Raw genomic sequence first — 19,392 nt, 5'->3', positions numbered from 1 at the left:
TACTTACCTGAAGTAAAATTTAGTTCAAGTATGCTTTGATTTACTTAGTCTGTAGAGAACTACAAATTAGATGCAATGTCAAATCCTCTTCTGAAATTCAGATTCACCAGCAGGGCCTGAATCAGACAAATGCCTATTGTGTGTCACTTCCAGGCTCATGTTGAATGCCAAGAAATGTAGTATATTTACCTTTGACAAAGCTATCACTCCCTTATGTCATGCACTTCGGGTACCCATCCCAATACAGATGAATTCATCAGGGAATTGGATACCTATGCTGATAGCAAGCTCTTCTCTGACTTACATGCCTTTGTCATAGTAAGAACGTTTTTCTACTTTGCACAGCATATCTACCAGGGCATCTCATTCAGATCCCTAAAGATTGTGATTCCATTATCTTCTTCCCTGAACAGACATATATTGAAATACAGTGCCTCTTTTCGATGTATCTGTCAAGCACTTGGATCACCTTGAAAGAACTTAAGACTTAAGCAACATAATCTCTGTCTTAGGCAGCCTTAACTACCCTGATAGGTTAAACACCCTTTCCTTTTACTCTGTATTGTGTGATCTGCTGAGGAGCGACCTCTGTTAAGCATATTATGCAATGAAAGATGATGCCTTTTTCAGGTTTCTTCATCTTTATGAAGCCCCTTATCATAAAAAATCCATTCCAAACAACGTAACTTCCATCAGAGAATTAAGCCATGCAGGAGTGATTGGTAGCTGATGCAGATCACCCCTAGTTCTTTGGAACAGGCTCTTACTACACATCAAACAGAGCAAACCCTTAGCTATCTTTAAATCCAACCTAGCTGTTTGCATCAGAGATTAAACATTAGTGCTAGCAGTCCGCAATAATGATTTTTAACCAGGGCAAAGTAGCATATCTGTGCTACTTATTGGTGTGTTGGCCAAACATTCTCATTGGCTCTTTGGTTACAGTATATAGTTAGTAACAACCTATGACTCTATGAACTGTTTGCCTTTTTTATTCCTGACAGTGACTTTGGAGGTAAGTACATTTAGTTGCATAGGGTGTGGAGACAGATCCCCATTCCCCAGTGCAGGACGATCTTACCCGTGAATAAAACACTCATTTCCAGCAAAATATCTATTAAAGATATTTTAATCATAATTGGGTGCATTTAAGATAGAACATTCAGTATATTTGGGAGCTCAACCATATGATGTCAGTCCTTCTTTGTCATTTACCCACATATACTTATTACATTCTATCTGCCTTCAGTTACTGCATATTTCAGTTATTCCACTTGAAACATTTTCAAAAACATTTCCCCAGTACTGTTTCATTGTACATCCCCTCAAGGTTCATGACAGCATACCATCCTCTGCCTTTTAGTGTTTTTATAACCATTTATTCATAATACTGATATTCATACCTATCTCCTGTCTGCTGCTCTCAGCTACTCAGTATCACTTCCAGAGGAAATCATCTTCCTCCTCCTTTTACTCTTCTCGTGTAGCTACACAGTCCTCAGCAAGTCTGCCATTCTTTAATACACCCATGAAACTCTTATCCTTATAGTCAATCCCTTTTCAACAGTGAGTCCCTGTTCATTTATTTACTTATATCATACCCATTCCCCATCATATTCATCTGGAGGCCCCACGCATTGTAACTTATCGCTCTCTGTTTTTTCAAATTACCTTCCACTTAACTACTTACCCATCTTGTTGTCCACCCTCCCACCCAAGCCTCTTTGATTTACCACCCCCATGTAATGTTTTCCTCCCTCCAACATTCCTGATTCCCTGTATCGTGCTCTCTTTTTCATCTAGTCTCCACCTTACTACTTATCCCCCATTATTCACTGTTTGTGAATCTTAATCCCTTTGAGATTAATTTTGCCTTTTTGCATGAATACCACAGAGCATGTATTTATTTGTTACCCCTTTTCTCCTTGTTATCATTCACGGCACTGGCAGTAATGATTCCTCCAAACTGGTCCATCGGCTTTCACTCTCACTCTCAGTTTCTAATGTGTTGCATTATTTTCTCCCCAGCTCATAATAATTGCAGTCATTAGCATACTAAAGATTGCACTTGTCTTAGCTGTGCTCAGTCTGTAACATTTACTAACATTAAATATTATCCTCTTCTACTCACAAATCAACAAGAATAAACTATTTCCATCAGTAAGTGGTTTCTCATGCTCAGATTATATCCACATCTCTGTGACCTTTCACTTTTCTACATGCGCCCATTGAAACCAAGGATAAATACACTGGTATTCCTGTCTCAATGGCATCCATTTTCTTGTTGTTCCTGAAAAATCCTCATCCTGTAGTCACTTAGCTGCTTGATTACCATCTTGCCTTCATACCACATCACTCTCTCCATCTTCCATCTCACTCCTGGATCAACCTGTCTTGCTGCTGTTTCACAATACCCATTGACTAATGTAGCTGTTGGTCCACAGCCTGGGCCTTGTACCTCTCTCTATGTTGACCTTTCTCAGCTTGCATTGCATTCAACCCATGTCAGAGCTACACAGTTGTTCTTACAAATCTTTTTTCACAGGCTGCAGTTCTTCCTCAAATGTATCAGTAGCTTGTTTTCTTTCCTGGTAGTCATTCACTCTCATTTCAGCTGTTTCTTGTGCTCCATTGGTTATCCTTCCAAAGAGAAATTCACATGGGGAGATGATCTGATTATATATGTAACTGTAAAATGCCTGCCATGCCACTGGAATTCGATCCAGTTCCATCTCCTCAATGGCGTGGTTTCATGTCTTCTTGTCCAAATGTAGCATGTTAGGAAGCCTTCAAGTATTTCATATGTGGACTTGAAGCTCCACCTCTCAGTCTTGGTACTTCTACAAATATATACCAAAACATCAGTCTAAAATGGGCTAATCTGTGTTTGAGACACTTCTCATTAGTTTATAGGATAAGCACCTATTTGTATATCTCCAGAACAATGTTAATTTAATTTCCTTCTTATTGCATTATTGCTCACCATCTTGTTTAATTTAATACTCACATCTTCATATGCAGGTTGTATAGGAAGCAACCTTTTCTTATTTTCTCAGTCTCACAGTTTGATCTACTAGCTAAGCATAATTACTCATTCTGAATGACTATTGTTTCTGATACTTGCAAGGGAGTTAATTTGCTACTGTAGGTGTGTTCTTTAGTTCCATTCAGGAATTCTTTTAGATAAAAAAGTGATGTATAAATGGTCCATATTGCAGTTTCTCTTAGCTTTGCCTGTAAGATATTTGATGTCTTATACTTTATTTCTCTTTTCTTTATTCGGCATGTGACTATCTTTGCTGCCTTCTCTAACTACCCTTATCCATGTCTTCTATGACAACCCTCTTTGCCTGCCGTGTTCTTGTTATCGTCTATATTTTCTCTCTCTATCAGCTTACTCTACAGCTGCCCTAGCTGGGCCTAATACAATTTCAATGTCAACAGCAACTCCAGAAAGTACTTGTATAATAGCTTTATTTTATTTTACATCTGTTTGCCAGGGTAATAACCTGTTCACACCTGACCATTTTGCAGGTAAAGCCCAGGTGAATAAGTTCACCAACATTAAAAAGAGTTTGTTTTAGTACACAGTTGCAAAAATACATATATGAATATTTATAATCTGATGGTGGAACAGTCTGTGCACACAAATGAAAATAAACAAATGAGTAGGTTGTTAAGGAAAACAGTTGAGGAAGTTATAAACAATGGAAGTATGAAATAAGAAATCGAACGCTGGCGTAGAGAAAAGTTAATGTGAACTACAGAAATAATCTATGAAGACATTTTTTAGTTATGCTTTGGATGTGAAGAAAGAGGACAGTTCAGTTTGGTCACTGAGTAAGGATTGTCAGAGTTTTGGGGCAAGACTAGAGAATTATGGTCTGTACGGCGCACTTTTTTGTTTGTGGAGCTTGGAGAGTTGTCCTGCTTGGGAGAGGTTCCTGAGGTTATAGTGGTGGATTTTGATTGGAGTTCAATTATATGAAGTAGGAAGGAGTTGGGCTGTAATAGTGTGAAAAGGAATGAGCCTAGTAGTAGTAGGTCACCTCTGTGGTCAGTTGTTAGCCATTTGGCTTTTGCAAGGTAATACAGTGGTGCTCCTAGGGTAGAAAGTTTGAGATAATCTAAAACTCTTTGTTTTGTATAGATTGCAGATTGGAGGTGTTTTTCTTTGAAGTATAAAATATGAGTTGAAGCCTGTATTCATGTTGTGCTAGCAGAAATCCTTTGTCTATTGAAGCTCTGTCTGCAGTACATAGAAAGAAGGATCTTTCCTGGACCAGAATAGTAGTAAGTTATTTTTCCTTGTTTTTTTTCAATGTAATTTTGGAGATTAAGGGATGGATCAATCCATAAACCAAGACATTTGAAGAATGGTATAATTTTAACTGGTGTGCTGTTAAGGTCTTTGATGCCAAGAGTTTGGGAGATTTTTGCTACCTTTGGGGAGATGTAATGAAATATTGTGATTGAGAATTGATGGAATAGAAGTTTTTTTTAGTTATGATTAAAATTTTGATTGAGAGGTGTTGGAGCAGAGAAACTGTGTACAGAATCAGGGGTATGTATGCTTGGTTATAAGGTAATTTGTTGAAAGGTATTGAAATAGCAAGAGTGCAAGTATAGGGTCTTGATTTACATCCTTAATTTAATGTGATGCTTCAGATGCTAAAGACTCTATTTTAATCATAAAAAAATCTATTGGACATGAAATTATGGATCCAAGAAACATCAGAACTGATGACCATGTCATGTAGTGCAACAAGAAGGAGCAGGTTTTCTATAAAGTCAAAATGCCATAGTGATATAATGGAAGACAGCTCCTGTAAGATTGCCCTTATCCGTGTTTAGAAGAACCTCATCAGTGAGGTCTATACTGCAGCACTCTAGTCCTGTCTGACCAGAAGCTATGTTGTTTCAATGTCAGAAGGAGGTATTGTTCAATACAGGCAGAAAACTGATTGCAAATTAGTTCTTCAATTTTTTTTCCAATGGTAGGGAGAATGGAGACAGGATGAAAGTGGGAGGTGATTTCATGTTTTAATGTTTGGGATGATATCGCATTACATCAGTTTTCCATATGTTAGGCATGATGTTTGTGTTATGCAGATGTTATAGCTGTGGAGTAAAGGCAAAGTTACGAAGTCTTTGCATTGAGAGATGACATAGGGTATGATGTTGTCTGAACCAGGGTGCATCTGTGGAGATTTTTCCAATGGTTAACTGTCTTTGTTGAATGTTTTTAAAAATACTATTGTTGAATGAATGGTGAAGGGCATGGAGGTAGGAAAGAGGTAGGCAAAGGTCTAAATGCCAGAACCATTTTGACAGATTAAAAATAGAGGTAAAGTTTGTACAGTTATCTTGGAAGGTTTTTTTTCATATGTGCCAGACATTTCTCTTAGCTTGAGAAGATATTTCAGTTCTTTGGTAAGATGGAAGTTTTTATTATGATGGGATCAAAGAGTTGCGCTGGACAATAATTTGCTTTGCAGTTTCTGAAAGATTATAGCTAGTGGCACAGTGACTTTGTTGAAATCTCACAGGGATAGAATGTCAGACCAATAGTAGCTGATAGGTGGCATTTGAGGTTTTCAATATTTTTGACAGTTTTTGGCATGAGAGTAATATATTTGGATGGTGGTCTAAGAATATGGCTAATGTTTTGGAAGATGATAATTGAATAGCCACTAAATGATGGTGGACGAATGGTTATGTTGTTGATTAATGATAGATTTTTTGATGATCAGTAAATAAAGGAAGGAATGGTTGTGGAGACAATGTTTTAATCAGTTGTAAGAGCTCCAGGTTTGTTAGGTATTTAGCAATTGGAGTGAGGTACAGAGTATTTAAGGTTGAAAACCACTAGTATCAGTAGCTTTTTATGCTAGGAGTTGAAGTTAAAATAGCATGAATAAGGGATATAAATTTGGAGAGGGAGGTGAAGGTAGTATTCTACAACCAGAAGTGATATGTTAATCCAAGCAACTAATTTAGAGGAATAAATTTCTGGTCAGTGCCATGGAGGGCATTGGTTTTGGCAATAACTTGTGGATTCAGATTCCTCATCTATTTCCTGGCCTTGAGTCATAGAAGCAATTTTAGCATATCACTTCTGGTCCAGTATTCAGTAACTGCAATAATGTTTGGGGAAATAGAGGAGGAAGGTGGTTGCAGATATACTGATTAAAACACAGGAGATTGGTGAGGAAGAGTTGTGATGTTGTGGGAGGGAGTTATGGGATGTGCCTAGGCTAGTTTCAGTGTTAGTCCTAATGAGCAGAATGACATGTACAGGTGTGTGTTTAAAAAAATGCTTAGGAGGTTGTGCAGTGGGGTATGTTTTTGATGACTGAGGGATGATGAAGTAATTAGCTGCAGAAAGCAGTGCTGTAAATGAGAAATAACTGGAAGTGACAGGGGCAGGAGGAGAAAGAGGGAGGTGTTTTCATGTTTTGATTGTTTTAAAGGTAATGGAGATGAGATTGGAACTGAGGGGGGTTAGTAAACATGCCTTTGTGTGTGGATGAAAGGTTTAAGATTAAGAAAGGGGAACATGGGTGACTGTGAGGAAAAGTAATGTAGGCATAAAGAAGAGCATGGAAGAGAATATAGCCATGGATATAGTCAGTCGGAGTACAGCTGCCCAGAGTCAATCTCAAGACAAGAACGAGAAAGATGTAGTGAATAGACATTTCAGTGAGTACTATTCATTGAGCCAGTTTCAAATTGTTCTTGTGCTAGTTTATAGATAAAACTTGAGCTAAACTGATAGAGATATGTGTTAATACTAATGAAGTATATCAGCATTTGTGAATACTGATTATGTTGAATGTATCTGTATGACTCTTATGTAAAACTAAAATATTACTTAAAATATTTTACATTTATTATACTAATATTATTATATTTATTCCAAATCTTTATCAGTATAACTATATGTATTTATATATGAAGGACAAATGTTCTTATTGTGAAAACTGGTTTCTTACCTTGGTGTTCAAATTATACCCGATTTACTTTGAAATGTGACTTAGCTTTACATGAGTAATGATAGATAGAATTACATCAGAAATACATTTCTCATTACTCGTCAACATGTTGGCATTCTTTGAATTTGCTGTGTATGAATTATATTAATTTAAATATACATTCCTAAGAATCCATGTCAGACAGTGAAGAAATATTTTTGACAGGAAAATCTATACATTTAACCAAGATTTTATGCTGGTTCTTCTAAACATCTTCATATGATCCAAATATTTTTTTTCATGCAGTATTGCTTTCACTTTCAGGTGAAACTGATTTTAGTATGTAAAACTCTTTTCTTGTGGAGTTACTGTTTGGCGTTTTTTCCCTCTGTCCAACCTGGTCCTTATTGATTAGGAAATCCATATTATGCAAATTCTGCCACTAGATATTTAGGGTTTGCCTGTAGTTACTGTAGATCCAGAGGAAGTGACAGTGGTGTAGGATAATGGCTTTTTACCCCTGAGAGAATATAATGACACTGTTGATTCAGTGATATTTTACTGACTTTTATGCTTGTGGAGAAGTTGAAGTTGCTTGCATCCTATATGGATCACATTCAAAGTACTTGCTTTATTTATGGAAAAATAGGGTGTGGTTCTAAGGAAGATAAGTGCTCTTCTAGAGAATGTGCTTAGCCTGAGATTTGTCTTCTAATATCAGCTTACATAGGTTATTTCACATGTATTGTCCATTCTATAAGTGTTTGCATGTACCTGTGGCAATCCATATATCCCATCAGAGAGTTAGTGTGCTTTAAAAAGTGACAGAGCTCTTGAATAGAAAATGTACTGACATTATCTGGGATCACAGCATAAGGACATACTCTGGTAGCAACATTGAGATCCTCTATGCCAGTAAACAACCACAAATTCATACAAATCGTACAACTATATATATATATATATATATATATATATATATATATATATATACCGCCCAACCAATCCAATAGCCTTTCAAAGGACACATTTAGTTGCATCTTAATGAATATACATTTTGAAACATTTTTTTTTCCTAAGGAATAAATGTATTCACAGCATTTTACTCATGTGTATGGGTTCAGTCAGCAAATTTTGCTTCCCCACATGGAAATAAATAAATAAATAAACACATTATTCAAGAAAGTATGTTAGACTTCGTATTAACATCACATCCAACACATATCAGTTCAGTAGGAACAGTGACAGGCCTTTTAAGAGAAATCACTCAGATGCTGTCATCTACTTGTAAAGTAAGATGCCCTACAAACATTCACAAAAAAAGGCATTATAAATGCTGAGATTAGGTGAACATGAGCTGGCTTATTCCCACTGTCTGTACTGTCAACAACGTGAACTTATCTGTCACAACCATTAACAGAATCATGGAATACATTGAGAAAAACATGATATAGCCCTATGGATGGCATTAATCTTATGGTGCTTGTCATATTTGGGGGAATTGTATGATAAAAGTACTCCTGGGACAAATTACAGTCATACCTGCAATTAGTCAGGTGTCACAGAAATAACTGCAAAATAATTTATACAGTAAGAACAAGCACTCTATGGTTAAAGTACCCTTATAGTCATCTAATTTATGTTAGACATTAAATGACCTGCTATTGCAAATGAAGCAGTGTATGCTCTTCTTCTCCTTGGCATCCTCTGATTAAGGAAACGTTTCATAAGTTACCTTGAAAAAAGAAACACTCAGTCACTATAAGAGCCCAGAACCATTGCAGAACACTGATAAGCAATAGTAACAACAGATTTTCATCAGCAACCTTTTCCTACCCTTAACTGAAACTTGATAACTGAGCTATTTAATTAAATTGAGTCTCAGAATACTCTAATAATCTTACAGAATGAAACGTGCATTAAATCAGTATCTATTTTTAACAATAATTTTGTGAGAAACCAATTCAGGAAGGTCACTCGTTATAAAAATTCTTCTGCTCCTATGGACTTTTACATCAGTTATTATTATTTTATTGTTAAGACTTCTATGACTATAGAATATGTTTTGCAGTAAAATGTTCTGAAAAGGAGCATTGTCTGCAGTCTCAGAGATCCTCTTAGAGTTGACCCTTTTTTAAGTCTGACAAAACCGATTTAATTACATAAGACTCAACAAGGAGTTTAGTAAGGGCCTCAAGAAGTGGAGAAACATTATTCTTCAGGTCTTGCAAAGCACTTAGCCTTGATTCTCATCTCTTTATTATTTCAAAGGAAATCTATACTATGCTTTGCTGCAGTATGATATTGCTCAATTTTATGTCATATATTATGCCAAGTTCTTTTATACAATGCCTTATTACTCTAATCTCTGTGGTATGTCCATATAAAACTTTCTGATTTTACTTGATAAAGCCTTATATTCTGTATCTACATAAATGTAGTCTCCACTATAACTTTGAGTTCTTGCACTTCAGTTAGGATAAAAACGGCTCCAAGGACCAATCCCCCCATCAGCAAAAATATCAAAATAAAAAATATATTTTGCTTTAAAAGAACAGATTCCACTTGATAAGCATCTAATTTCACTATTTAGTTAGCAATAAGCAGATACTGTAAATGTGAAAAGAATTACAAAGACAATCCCCGGGATTCATGAAGCTTGCACCAGGTGCAGGTGTAGCATTGACGTTCCAACACCAAATATGGCCGGCGAGCAATCCAGGTACGAGCTGTTTCCATGTGCACTACCTGCGTACGCTACGCCCGCACATCTCCCGGCCCCTGTATGCTAATTACCCCAGTTGCAGCAGTGTAGCATGCAAATGAAGGTATTTAGCGATCCAGGAAGTGGTGCAGGCGTAGTGTAAGCATACAGGAATGTAAACTGTAAAAAAAAACAGTTTACATTTTTGCAAACATAAAATCGGAGCCATGACAGCTGGCCAAACACATGTATTATATTGTTAATATATGCTAATGGCTAAATATATAGCCATTGGCATAAAAAAGCATGTACAAAATATAAAAAGAATGTTAAATTTCATTTTTTGCACTATCACGAAGTTTAAGCGCAGGGCAGCGGCGCAAACCTGATTGCAAGAAAAAGAGAAAAATACAGAATAAAACTGCAATGTAACACATATTATGATTTTCCCAGAATAGTCAATGGCAGACATGTTACACCACACCATGGTGCAAGGGTTGCTAAGGGGCTGTGACAGTGTTTTGCACAGTAGCTAGGAATTAGTAGGCAATACCATGCAAATGAGAGGACTAATAGTGAATCACAGATTCCCCACTGGTGTAAGGATGCACCTCACAGTGTAGCGTTATAACACAGAGGTGTGCCCTTGAGATAATGATGACATCAAGAGAGGGGTGCGTCACCTTTGCTGTAAGCACATTGGAGCATTGCTAATCCGGTTTTCCCATAGGTAAGCAAAGCTGCATGATAGGGGGGTGCTGAACTGGCTATAGCTTTGCTTAGTTGAGATTACACAAGGTAACCGAGTATGCATGTGAACGGAGATGAAAACGTGCTTAAACCCGGTAAACAGGTTTGCGCGGCAGGCACCGGAGCTGAAACAGAAAGGATATCAGAAAGAAATAAGGAAATGATGCAGCAGGGAAATTTGAGTACAAATGACTAATTAACACCTAGGAACCTACAGTGGGCCATTGAAAAAAGCTAACAAGGCTGCAAGCAGCTACCTGCAGAACAGGAAAGGGGTGGGGCTGTACTGCAAAGAAAATAGTAAAGTGTCACAGCAGAACAAAGCGGATTTGCAGTATATCAGCTACAAGACACATTTTGCAACACATGGCTGGGTAGAGAAAGTACAACACAAGAAAAACGACAGGTGGATGCATGCCTGATAATGGGGGGATCCAGGTTTAAAAGTGAATTAATGGGCAACAGATTAATCAAGGCAGGCAAGCATAAGTCCACACTAAAGGCCCCACACTTCCAGTACTCACTGTAAAACCCATAATTAAGATACCCTGCAGCTGGAATTGCTGATACACACCCAATGACATCAGCAGCATATGTAGCAAAATAGTATAAAGTGTGAAAGCACCTCAAACACACTTGTGTATTCCCATACACCCTGCACCATTGGTGTATACAGATGGGGAACTTTTAGTATGTACATGTTAGGGGCTGCCATAGCTTTGATCCACCAGCATGTGTTGGAGACTGAAGGTGGTGTGGAGGATGATGCACACAACCACCTCAGGCACCAGAGGAGGAGAAGAGTGTTCAGACCCAGGGTAACCTACCAGAGGCTACATGATCTGGAGATAGTAGAGTGTTACAGGTTGGACAGGGACACCCTACAGCAACTTGTGGAGCTGTGCCGGCCACGCCTCAGAGACAGAACAAACAGAGGGGAACCCATCCCAGTGGATACAAAGGTATGTGTAAGCCTGAGAATACTAGCTACAGGTACCTTTCAAAGGCCAACTGGGAATATCATGGGGATCTCACAGGCAGCAGCATCCAGGGTACTTCACCAGTTCCTGGATGCCATGTTACCACATGCCAATGAGCACATATACTTCCCCTGAATGCAGGAGGAGTTGGCCAGCAATATGCGTCTCTTCCACCGTGTGGCAGAATACCCAGAGGTACTGGGTGCAATAGATTGCACACACATACACATCAAGTCACCACCTGGTGAGCAGGGTAGGCACTACATAAATCGCAAGGGATACCCTTCCATCAACTGCCAGGTTGTGTGCAATGCCCAGGGCATTATCATGGATGTGTGTGCTGGCAGCCCTGAAAGCTATCTTGAGTCCCACATCTGGCAAGCCTCACAGCTGTATCAGGTATTTGCCAGGGGGACATCCCATATGGCCACCTGGTGGGGGATGCTGGCTATGCACTGGAACAGTGGATGATGACTCCCATCAGAAATGCACACACACCCATGCAGGAATGCCATAATGAGGCACACACACAAACCAGAATCATCATAGAGCATGTGTTTGGGATACTTAAATCACAGTATTGTTGCTTGGACATATCTGGTGGAGCCTTGCAGTACTCCCCAGGCACGTGTGCCCACATCTTCATAGTATGTGCCATGCTGCACAATATGATCCTGCTGAAACAGCTGCAGCAGGGACAGAATGGTGAAGGCCCTCACAGCCCACCACCATTGCCAAGGGACCCACAGGCACAGAGGTACTCAGACCATGAACACCCTGAGCCAGCCCCAGTAGGCAGACGGAGGCGTGCCCAGTATGCCCTTGCCTTGGCAAGGAGGGAACATATAGCACACAAACTGACAGTGTAGGTACCTGGGACTGATTCCTTTCTCCACCTGCACACACAGTAAAAATGGATGGCACACACACAAGACTACCTGTAAATTGTCATGTATAGGCAGTCGACTGTGCGCATCCAACATAGGCAGCCCTCAACTATTGCACACACAACAGCTATTGCACAAGGTAAGTCAACACCTGAACAGCAAATTAAGCTATCAGCATGTGCTGATACTGTATGTATAGGTCCGTAGGTTCATTGGTAGGTATTTGGCTAACTACCTGAGGGCATTCATAAGCCTAGCCAAAATGTGTCAGCTTTTGCCACCCCATTGATTCATTAAATGTCCCTCTGTGGAGCAGAGCTAATGGCAGGATCCCTGGGGTGTATCTACTGTTCCCCATCCACTCTTCAAGGTTTCTCATGAAGAGTGTTAGTGAGAGGCTCTGTATAATGTAATTAGGGATATTGTTCCAAAGTATGGGGAGTTTCTGTGACAGGAATCCATCCCTCCAGCATCTTCCAGTTATTATTGTGGCAAGGTTCAGCTCACTACAGTGTGTGGCTCACTGTGACATGGATTTCCATAGGTGGAGCATATACATTAAGCCTGAGTTCGACATGGCTTTGTTGGCCAGCAGAGATCATCTCCGAGTAAACGAGATGCCACTGAGTAAAGTAGGAGCTTATTCAGTCTGGCTGCATAGGACATATGTTTGAGACCAATAATCCTCTTGGCGAGGTACATTCATGGACCTTTCAGCTGTTGGATGTGTCTTCTGAGGTACATCCTAAATGGGTTACTATACTCTATGATGGGACTGATGAGTGATGAGTAAAGGGGCACTATAACCTCAGTATGTCTAGATGGGAGCCCTTTAGTAATCAGATGGCCTACATAGATGGGTGTCCTAACTACTTTGGAGATATTATTGCCAAAGGAGAGATCACTATCTACCTTAGTCCCCAGATACCCTATTACCTTGTCTGTATTAAAGTGGCTGCCACGTATGTGTTAATATGTGGATGCTTAATAGTCCACAATGGAATGACCATGCAGTTAGTGGCACTTAGCTGGAGGCCATGAGTTTGACACCCTGTGTCGGTCTCTGTGAGGCCCCTCGATGGATGTCTGTGTTAGCTGGACTGTCAATTATGGCTCCCAGTTTGCAGTCATTGCCAAACAAGGTCTGCCGTAGTCCACCTGTGTTTGCCTGTACCTCTGAGTATATGCCAAACAGTAGGGCTCCCAGGACTGAGTCCTGTGGGACACCAGTCGTGACTGGTTAAGAGTTGGACCTGGATACCACTAGTCGTACCATGTGGGTTCTGTGTGTAAGCCTGTTGACAACCCAACCTGTGATGTATGGGTGTATGTACAGGCTGGTGTGTTTATCAATAATACCTGAGTGGGGCATGGTGTCAAAAGCCTTGGTGAGGTCCAAGTAGTATGTATGAACCACCTCTCCTCTCATCTAACGTCTTGGTGACTGTATGTAAGACGTCAAACAGGTTCAGTAGGCATGAACTGCACTCATCCAAGCTGACCTGGGTTGGGTCACGTGTTTTGAGGTTACCAATGTCTTTTTTAATGAGTGCCATGAGGATGCACTCCATACCATTGCAGACCAGGCTAGGGCTTATGGGGTGGTAGTTACCATGGTCAGTTGTGATTCCACTTTGGTGGAGTGGAATAACCGTTGCCACGTGCCATTGTATGGGCATGTAGCCTGTGGAGAGGCTGAGGTTGAAAGGCTTAATTAGGTGGTGGGTCAGATTGTCTTGTAGTGTTTGCAAGATGCAGTCTGGGACACCATCTGCCTTCATTGATGCTTTGTTCTGCTGTTAGAGAGGGCCATTTCCACCTGTGTGTCTCTGATGTCTGGGATACTGTACCTTTCGTCTATTGTTGTGGGCTCTTTAGGGGGTGAAGTATGAACTGAATGTATCTGCAAGGATGTTGGTGATATCAGTAGGGTCAACATATTTTGTGCTATATTTCACCGGCACAGAGCAAATCTGTGCATTACCACTTAGATCCTTGACATAGCCAAAGAAGGCTTTGTGGTTATCTTTTGAATCCTTGCCTATTTTCCTGTTGATGTTAGCCTTGGATGATTTCATGAGGGACCTACGTATCTTACTAATACTGGTCACGGATGTCTGTCCCTCGTGGGATATGCTGATTGTCTGGAACACTGTCCTACTTCTGTTGTATAGCCTGTTTATTGCAGGGGTCCACCAGACTGGAGTCCTTGTCTAGGAGGAGTGAGTCTTCGTTTACCAGTGATGACACGATGCATACATACTTGTAGGTGCTTATAGATTGCATTTGTAAATCTGTATGTATCTTGAGCAGTGTTTCCCCTTAGTGTGGGGGCTGTGAAACCCCCCACCCCAGTCTCTAGTAGTGTAAATTTAGCTGTAGGAAAGGTATACACTGTGGTTTCTGTGGGTGGGGGAGATGGTTGGGTGTGGAAACAGTGAATAGTTCATGGTCAGATCTAACCAGTGACCGGTTTACCTCTGCTGTGGTGCACCTGTCACCCATGTTGGTGATTACCACTTCTAGCATGTTTCCACCCCTCGTTAGAGAGTTTACCACCTGATACAGGGCATATGAGGTGATAAATTCCAGGAAGCGCTGGGCCTGGAAGTGAGTACTTGAGTAAGTTTCCCAGTTAATGGTAGGGTAGTTGACATCAACCAATGCCAGGGTGTGCAGTAGGACTGTCATGTTCTCCACTGTCTCCAGGTAGGTGGAGTGGGGGTCCTGGGTCATGCAGGGTGATCTGTAGCAGGCCACAGTTTACATTGCAGTTGTGGCTGATGTTAGATGCACATGGATGATCTCAGAGGTATCATGCTGCCCCACTAACCTGGAGGTGTATGTATCCCTGATGAATATGGATACATCCCCTCCATGTCTGTGTCATTCCATGTTCTGTGGCCGAAATGTGTGGTATGGGTTATAGTCTGGTAGTGCTGGTGTGCTCTTAGGAGCCTTAAAACAGGTCTCAGTTACTGCACAGATGTTGACGTCCATACTGAGGAGTGCTGTGAGTGCATGCATGTTGTGATCACAATCCCTGGTGTTGAGTAGCATAACCCTCATTGATTCTGCTGTTGTGCTGTTTATGGAGCTGGTAATCACCTTTGAGACTCCCCTAAAAAAGGCGCCATGGGGGTGCCAATAGCCTTGGCCAGTATTCCAAAGCCTAAGGCCGACACATAAGCCGGTATGGTATTGTTGCATGCATGTTTCCCATCTGTGACTGTTTCTCATCTCTCGTGTAGGTAACCTGCTGGTAAGCAATAAAAAGCCTTAAACTTATACAAGTCTTCTAGCTTCCAAGATAGGCTTTCAGAGTGAATAAGTATCAGTGTTCTGTATGTTCTTGCTGTACTTAACCGTTTCCTGACTACCTGGTGATTTCTCACTGTATATTGTGATCTGAAAGTCTGTTTATTCACATATTATGGCTGTGATGGCCTGCACTTTAGAGGTTCACAGATATGTAGAAGGCTATCTGCCCAAGGGCAATTAGAAGCATAGCTACAGTGTGTTGGCTTTCTCTGCACCATTGATGAAGTAACTGAGCCTCTGTCAAGCATAGCCAATGAAGCAATTCCAGGCAGAGTTGCCAGAAGCTGTTGAAGACTGAGGTGGTGGAGGGTGATAGGGGCACCTAGTGATCTGAAGAGGGCAAGCTAATGTGACAATTCAACACCATTCAATTTCCCCAACAGGTCTTGCAGTTATCAAACTGGATGGGCTGCCCCACCCCCTGGCTGTATGGTTCTGGGACACATGATCCCAGGGGTGTATATTCTGTTACCCATTCACACAACAAGGTTTCCCTTGAAGTGTGTCAGTGAGGGGCTATGCCTAATGTAGTTAGGAATGTAATTTATTGTCTCTCATTTCATTTGTTATATGTTTTATTTCAAGAGTAAGTGAAGCTCAGTGGGTTTGGGTGCCTCCGCCCTTTGCTTAGCCTAGCTTACACATAGAAATCATATAAATAGGAAACAGGCAGAAGCAACGTTAATGTCAATAGTTTAATGGTTACAGCATCTGCATAGTATCTGTGCATTCGAGGTTCAAATCCCAGTAAAGTCAGGGATGTTTATCATCTGCAAAAGTATACCTTAACCACAGCTTGCATATATAGGTAGCAATCATCTGTATAATAAACATTTGAACCACCCATATAAACCCATGTGTGCAGGAGAGTACAGTCAACAGAGAATGTAATGCTATGTAAGCACATAGTGAGATGTTACTTCATTGAAATGTATATATCCTGAGTAGTTAGCGGATGTGGCTGTGTTTGCGCGCATAGGTTATACATTACACAGTTTGTTTAACTGTGTTTAACCGCTGCTTTAATGTCACACAAACACTTTTAAACATGCTTACAACTGCTTAAATGAGCCCTATTCTGGTGTAAAAAACATTGTTAAAGCATCACAAGTATTGAAACCTGGACCAAGCACACTATAGTCATGGAACTTACCACTAAGCCATCTGAAGTGTATACATGTTTCATGGTGTTTAGACTACACCTTATACCATATGCATTCCACAATAATGACCACAAATGGGACAGTCACTTTGTGTACATATGTAGAGTACATTGTAATGTACTGTAGTTTGTGAACCATCATATACAAGTCTACATATGTATAACTGTTACAAATCAATATGAAATATATCTATACATATATATATATATATATATATATATATATATATATATATAATATATATATATATATATATATATATATATATATATATATATAGATATATATACATATATACATGTCAGTGATGTATGCACATAGATATAAATATAAAGCTATACACATATATATATATATATATATATATATATATATATATATATATATAAAATTACAGTTAATCAATAGCCATATATATAAACATCTATGAACACACTGTGACACAGAAGCAATCCAAAGGAATTGACGTGTACAAAAAAGACATGCAGCTCTGGTATTATGACTATTAATATTAACCTAATTCACCATATAAGGGATGATTGATGTGTATGTGAAGATTGGGGTGGGGAGGAATAATGGGTAATGAAATCATGCAACAAGGAGAACCTGGGTCGGATGTTCAATAAGTGAACTGGGGGGTATACATGGAGTATGGAATCAATATAAAAAGAACACAAAACAAGAACCTCTCTCATCCATAATACACCCTGTCATGTCACATTGCAACACCTAATTCCACAAACATATGAATATTAACATGTATCAGACATATGTACACCAACTGACTGCCACATTTGTTTTCAGTAGTCAGGAATGCCTGTAGTAGAATGTATATTCTAAACACCATAACATTTGTATATATCTCAGATGCCTTAGTGGTAAAGTCAGTGACTGTGGTGTTCATGTTCCTGGGTTCAAGGGCTGTTAAGTTATTTTGAGGGCAACAAAACCACACCAAGAACTTTATTAGATAAAGCTTTCGGGTCTGTACCCTTCATCAGTATAAATCAGTACAAAAAATCAGCATTTAAATAGGAGAACATAAAATCACATGCTTTAGCCCATCCCACATACTAATTAACAATCAAGCCTAAAAATAATATGTAGCTCATAAGAACAAAAATTCCTACTATGCATACAATTCTTCCATTTGTACGGAAGATAAATAAAAATGAAAATAATAATAAAACAACTTTATATAAACGATATATTTATATCTAACATATATATACATGAAAAACAGCCAGCAACCTATAATGAACTCCATCAAACAAAATACCAAATTATACCCTATTAAAGCCTCTCTCTCTGTCTCTTAACCAATACTGGCTTCAAGCTGACTGCATTATTCAAACCAGGGGGTACATCCGCCTGGAGCCTGATAATCCACTCTAATTCCCTCAGCTCCAAAAAATTATTAATGTCACCCTTCCTTAAACTCCCTTCCACTTTACTCAACACCCTAAACTTAAAAACATGCCCTTCACCTTTATCCATGGCATGCTTACTCACGGCATTTGTTAATACCTTTCTCCTTACTTCAGATTTATGCTCCACTATTCTTTCTCTTAACCTTCTGATTGTTTTGCCCACATAAAATGATGTACATAATATACATGTAGCTAAATACACTATCCTTTCCTCATTGCATGCAGTTAAAGCTTTTATAGCAAAAATTTCTCCACTTATAGGGTGATGAAATGCAGTATCTCCTTCATATAAATCATTACAACAAGAACAATTGTAACATTTAATCATCCCTACTGCTTTGCTTCTTCCTTTAGCTTTAATTTGAAAGTCTTTATAACATATTTTCTGTTTCAGCGCCTCAGAGCTCCTATAAGCAAACCTTGGTTTATCACCTACAATAGCTTTTATCTCAGGCATAGCCAATAAAATTGGCCATTTCTTCTCTATTATACCACACACATTTCGTGTGTTCAAGTTGTATGTTGTCAGGTACCTCAAGGTTTCATTAGCTACACATAAGTCATCATTACTTTTTTCACTGCCAACCCCCAGTATTGGCCTATATTTAAACTGTCTATCTCTTATCACTTCATCACTTACTCTATTTATTAAATGTTTGGAGTAACCACTTCTCTCAAACTCGTGTGACATAATCTCTACCTGTTCAGAAAAAATACCCTCAACCGTATTCAGCTTACTCAATCTTATAAATTGTACTTTAATTATTCCTTTAAAGATATGGGGGCATGCATACTATCCCTATTCACATACCTCAAAGCATCAACCTCCTTTCTAAATACTTTAGATTCTAATTTATTGTTAACCTTAAACAAAGTTACATCCAAAAAATTCATAGTACTATCTGAGGCTTCCATTTTAAACTTTAAAAAATCAGTTGAATCATTCAAGTATTGCACATATGCTTCCAGCTCCAACAAGGAGCCTTTCCATATCATAAAACAATCATCAACAAATCTTTTGTAAAACAACACTTTCTCATTGGATTGACTATTAACATCCAATCTAACCCTTTTCTCCCATTCATACAGCACAAGATTAGCATACATGTTGGCAATGGGAGTACCCATTGCCACACCTGTAAGCTGCAAGAAGGGTTGTGTATCAAAAATAAAAACATTATGT

This window comes from Protopterus annectens, chromosome 1.part2 (genome assembly GCF_019279795.1).
Source record: "Protopterus annectens isolate FY-2018-M chromosome 1.part2, PAN1.0, whole genome shotgun sequence".
NCBI lineage: Eukaryota > Metazoa > Chordata > Ceratodontiformes > Protopteridae > Protopterus > Protopterus annectens.
Note: the sequence above shows the minus strand (reverse complement) of the source record.